Below are 6,454 nucleotides of genomic sequence, written 5' to 3' on the forward strand. Positions count from 1 at the left end.
ATCATTTACTACTATTTTTGTTAAAAAATTATCAATAGTATCCCAAGATTTTTAAATTCTTTCAATACACAAATGTCGAGAAAGCCGTGTGTCGCACAACTTTAGAATTTTGGTGTTTGTTTCTTTAAAACATTCACCAAATTCTTCAAAAATAGCAGATTGCTTAGGACTACTAGTAATAAAACTTGCTACTTTCTTTACGAATTTCTCGCAATAGTCTAAAATCTTACTACAGCATTAGCAATTAGCGCAAAGGCACGACAAGAACATGGAAATGTTAATAAATTTTTGCACATTGTCTCAAGCTTTGTTTTAAATGACAAATATTTGCCCGTCATAACAGACGCGTTGTCACACGACAAGGCAACAATGTTTGAAAATGGAATTTGAAGTTTTCACATTTCACATTTAAACGCATCAAATAATTTTTCCGCGCTGCAATCTTTTGCATCNATATCAATTAATTTGACTAATTGCGAGGAAATATCTAATGTTTTGGGATTAACGTACCGAACAAGAAACGTCATCCATTTCTGATTAGAAATATCTGACGTTTCATCAATAAAAATAGTAAATTTTGTATTTTGAATAATGTCGACTTCAAGATCCGTTTCAATCGGACATAACACGTTCGAAATAATCTTTTGACATTTCATTTGACCCATTGTCATACTTTGTAATACATTGACATCTTTTCCTATTTCTTGGAAGAATTTTAAACTTTCTGGCGCAGTATGAAGCGAAATATTGTGTTTGGCAATAAAAGCAGCGAATTTAATTTCCGCTGCTTTCTTTTGCTCTTCGAATGATAAAGTTTCGTCTATTATAGTTACATCTTTATCTGTTTGTTTTTTTCCAGTATACTTTTTTTTAGTTACATGTGCTGCGGATTCTGCGTGATCATAAATATGTGACAATCTTGCTGACATATATTTGTCACAAAATGAACAGAAAAATAATTTATTGTTATGCGATACTTCGCATAACCATGGTTGAAATTGTTTTATTTCCAACCATTGTTTTTGAAATTTATGTGTATCTGAAGTATTTAGTTTTACATTCACATCATTATTTAAGAAACCACATGTATTTTCTTTTATATTATTTTTATGACACAAAGAATCCGTCTTGAAATGCGCGTTTTACAAGAAAAATCTTTATTGCATATAGTGCAATGAAAAAGACTATCATTTGACGGTATTTTCCGTATCCAAGATTTATATCAATCATCTGTAAGCCAAGCTTCTAAAAAGCTTCGCTTTGATTTTTTTTGTGAATCGCACATTTCAATATACGACAAAAGGACAAAAAACAAAGAATTAAATTAGAAGACAATGAAGAGAAAAAATAGAGAGTAAGTTTAATGACTTACTTTGAAATCAGTTTCTTGACTGACGTTACAATTAAATCGACCGAGTTAAACGTACAGAAAATACGTTGACTTTCAAGAAATTCACGTAGTGATTTCAATCAATCTAATAGTACAAGTGTAATCACAGATTGATATCACAGTTACTAAATATTACAGATTTCATATAAATAATATACGAAATAGATAACAATAATCTACAACTCTTCACTGCACAATACACCACAATATACGATATACGCAATAATCACGGAAAACGAATGCAGCGCACAGCGTAGCAGCGACATATACGCGAGTTTTTATTATTTTGTGTAAGTCGCGTCCGCGTCGCGCTTGCCATCTTTTAGTTAGAAAGACAAAAACGAGCGGCGTTTACCGAAAGTGAGACAGGCCACGCCATGGAAGACGATATGTCCCGTAAGTAATAAGTAAAATTATTATTTTTCTAATATTAAATTGGATGACAAAGTTATTCAAAACTCAAAGCAAAAGAAATATATGAGCAAATATCTTGCATATTTTTGCTGTGTACATTGCGCGTTGCATGTGTTAATATAAACGTTGTTTGTTTTTGTGATTATTGCATATGCTGTATTGTATAGTAAAGAGTAGTTTTCAGTAACTTTGTCATCGATTGTTGTCTTAGGAGAATGTATTCAATCAAGCAATTTGAAAGGTGTGCAGCAGTATATCGTGAATACTTTCCAGGTACACAAACAACACTGTGTAACACAGCGTCAATTAGTGCAAATGAGACACACTGATATGCTCTTTTTCACACTAATAGACACTGTAACTGTAGCTGGAAAGCATCCCGTGTCAGTATATTGATTTTATGTAATAATTATATATATGTGATTTGTCAACAGAAGAAGAAGAATCTATGTAGCAAATGCTGCTCAACGTAAAAATGATGCAACAGCAGTTGCAACAACAAATGTTGCAACTGCAACAGCAGCAGCAGCAGCCCCAACAACAGCAGCAGCCCCAACAACAGCAGCAGCAGGAGATGCGTAACAATTCGACTAGTAAGTTATTTATTTAATATAACGCAACTATTAGTAACTCAATATAATAATTAGAAATATTTTCTTATTAATAATCCTCATTTTAGGAAGACACAGAAGAGGAGCGGGCCGCGCCAGAGCCCACTGGTACCAGCGGGGTGGCCAAGGCGGTGCCAGCGGATTATTCCCGCGCGGAAGAAAAGGCCTGCGCGGAAGAGGAGGCCCGCGCGGAAGAGGAACGCTCCAATTATTCAATATTATATTAAGTATTAATAAAATTAATATAATACTGAATAATTGGAGCCAACTATTTTATATTATATATATTCTAAATATTATATATATTCTAAATAAACTTTTTATATTAAAATAACACTATTGCGATTTACTTCTTTCAATATAAAAAACACTAGACATTCTATATATCCGACATCCATATTTAAAAACCTAACAGATGCGAAATAAAACGTGGTAGAATAGAGCTACAGGCGAAGGTCCACGTTAAAAAACCTAACGCGCTATTAGTGGCATNTCATGGGTAGTGCGGAAGACCACTACTTTCTTCATAATATTACCTATCATCATTGCATAAAATTTGTATTATATAATTGTTGTGAAAATGTTTAATATTGTAACATGAAAGATCTCTGTAGCAAAGTTTAATATTTTAAGTTCATTTTCTATGGGAAAATGCATGACATTTCATGTATTTCGAAAAATTACATTGTTGTCAATTGATTCCACAAAGTGCGATGTCACCAACACGGAAATCTCGATGTATGAAANGAGCGACAAACGTAGAACGTCGCGCGTTCAAGTGTCTACAGTAAACACATCAAAGCTTTTATTTTTGCTGCCGACCGACGTTATGATCTAATATGAGAATACCTATATATTGGACAATTTGTAAAGAAAGAAATTGAAAGCCTATGTTACGTCCTGGCCCATGGATACGGTCGGGCTGTGGTGTGACGCAACAGTAAACGCGTCGTTTTCCATATCTCTTTCTACAGTGGACACGGAAGACCTGCTGTGAGAGAGTCGAGCGAGTTTATTTATATTCGTCGACAGGTCAACGGCGTACGCCGATCTTACTCTGTTTAGCGAACACTCACTCGTTGGTCCCTTTTTAGGTCTGAGACGCAAGTCTCATTTACCAAGGACGGGACCTAGCGATTGTAACGAGGAAGTGAGAGTGGGTTATACGAAGAGGATAACAGAGAATAATTCTTTAGTTTGATTCCACACATTATAAAGTAGTTATATTTATTGAAAAATTGAAATCACTGAATTAATAACAGACATGCAGAAATTAATACAATAAAGGAGCATATAATCGTTTCGTACAATGTAATCTACACGCTAGAACGCGAGTGTGAGAGAAAAAGAGAGTGCGAGTTCTTTAGTGTAGCCAGCCTCTTAACCCATGTTTATACAACTTAAATCATCTTAGAGATTTGTATCTTGATAAATTCGGTTTTGTTTCATTTGTTAGGTTTCAATGGAAATAACGATAGGAATAAATTTGGATGTGTCATGATTCTAAGACTGATATTTGGAGATAAGCGGGCTTTATTTAACTGGTTCAAATTACACTCAGTAGTTTGCTTTTTATTATTTTTTATTTTAAGGGGACTTAATTTTCGTTTTATATTATATCTATTTGTATTGAATTCTTCATTAACATTGTTATCATTATCATTAAGTCTTGCAATTTCAGGAAACTGATCTATTTTATTTGTTTCAAATATTTGTGCTAAATGTTGACGCATTAAGCTATGATTATACGTAACAATATTTGGTCGAACACCGTAGTAAAGTGACACTGCAAAAGCAATTGCAAAGACTCCACAATCATTGCCGTTAGATTGAGTTTGAACTGTTGAAAAATATACCGATTGAGTATTAAAATCGTAAAATAGATACAACTTTTCAAGAAATGTTTTATGGTGTATATGCAGTTGTTTCAAATTCAATGAATCATAAATATAAATTGTTTTTGTATTGTAATAGCTACAAACTCAATGTCCATCTGCATTTGTTGTCATATCGCTGCAACTATGCAGTATTTGAATATGTTTTTGAGCTTTAGCAACAGGTTCAATTGTTTCAAGTTTTTGAATTTTTATTGTTTCNCGTGGTTGATACTCATATTGAGAGTATTCCTTTAATAATTTACCAAAATAATCTATATGAGTATCTTCCAACCAATGACCTTCACGAAGTATGCGCAAATCGCGGGCGAGTAATGGTCTATTCCCAGGAACTCTTCTTTTTGTTTTTTTTTGTTCTTTACTTATTTGTCTAATATTAAAATTTTAATTTTTTAATATGCTGTTTTTAATATATTGTTTATTTTGTTCTTGTAAACGATTTTTTTAACTCTCTCATAATATTTCTTATTAACAATTTGTTTTTTTTCTCTTAAAGAAAGATTACCATTTTTTCTTAATAAATTATTTTTATGACTCTCATAATAGTTTTTTTCTTTTTCTTGTAAACGATTTTTATGACTCTCTCTCTCTCTCTCTCTCTCTCTCTCTCTCTNCTCTTAACCCATGTTTATACAACTTAAATCATCTTAGAGATTTGTATCTTGATAAATTCGGTTTTGTTTCATTTGTTAGGTTTCAATGGAAATAACGATAGGAATAAATTTGGATGTGTCATGATTCTAAGACTGATATTTGGAGATAAGCGGGCTTTGTTTGTTTCGTGATTTAGGAAGGAAAATGAAATAATTCAGACGCTATTCACGATTGGAATTGCAAACTGCTCTCCCGGCGAGGGTGGTCGAACAAGGAGCTGACTCCTCAGTCGGACGCTATTCACGACTGGAGTCGCGAACTGCTTTCCCGGCGAGGGTGGTCAAAAGGAGTTGGTTTCTTGGTCGGACGCTATTCACGACTGGAGTCGCAAACTGCTCTCCCGGCGAGGGTGGTCAAAAGGAGTTGGTTTCTCGGTCGGACGCTATTCACGATTGGAGTCGCGAACTGCTCTCCCGGCGAGAGTGGTCAAAGGGAGTTGGTTGCGGAGGGAGTTGGTTGCGGAGAAACAAAATAATATGCTGTGGTAGAACCTCCGATTAAAATTTGTGGATAGACTTACTACTTACTGCGGACTTGTGATAAAAGATTCTAGGCTGTTGCGGCGCAGTAGTTCACTTTTGGACCTCACATTCTGCACTCACTGTCACTCACTCACTCGCTGTGGCACTTCTAAAATCTGCGGCTCTAACTAGATATGCGGCACGGTTTTTTTCGTTTTCCAATTTTGAGAGCCCTGGCTTATATACAGTTTTGAGTAAGCAAGGACTCTCCCAATCGGAAACTCAGTTGAGCTTTGCTGGTTCCTATTTATTAATTAGTTGGTCGGGCGAATTCCGAGATCGCCAATCGGCGACGATCTCTCGCTTCGGTCGCCTCGTCCGATTTTTTGGGGAAGGAAAAAGAGAGAGTGTTGTCTTTTCGATCACGCCGCATAGACCCTTCGATATTTATCGAGTGATAAACCTTTTTTATGTAATTGCTCGTGGCGACGGATCTTTACTTGAGCCGGCTGTCCTAAATTTTATAGGATGTATTTCTTTGACCCGGAGATAACCGGGTTTATTTGGAAAGTTGCTCGGGATGTTTAGACAATAATAAAAGTTTCTGTTCGCTATTGTTTACGAAAGAATTTTTAAGATCGTTTCTAGGCTCGATTTATTGTTTTCGGGCGTCGACACAATTTCTATTTGCGCGCCTATCGCGTCGAAGTTCAAGTCCGTTTGTGTTATTTATTGAGAAAAAAAAGGAATTTATTGTATGTCGGCGCGTCACGTTGCAAGAAAAAGGGTCCGTGGAGTTCCCAGGACGTATCACCTATATTAAATATCATAAAACATTAAACTTAAATATGTATAAGGCTTTACGAGCCATTCTCAAAATGTTTTGAGTAGAAACTTATACGTGTATATATATACATACACATGTAACGAAATTCAACTTGTAAATTTTTACAAGTGAGTGTTTTTTGAGTTGAAAACTCAATTCTTAAATTCATACGGGATGCCAGGGGGTCAATTGTGTATCTTTGT

This window comes from Pseudomyrmex gracilis, unplaced genomic scaffold (assembly GCF_002006095.1).
Source record: "Pseudomyrmex gracilis isolate BER0280 unplaced genomic scaffold, ASM200609v1 scaffold_939, whole genome shotgun sequence".
NCBI lineage: Eukaryota > Metazoa > Arthropoda > Insecta > Hymenoptera > Formicidae > Pseudomyrmex > Pseudomyrmex gracilis.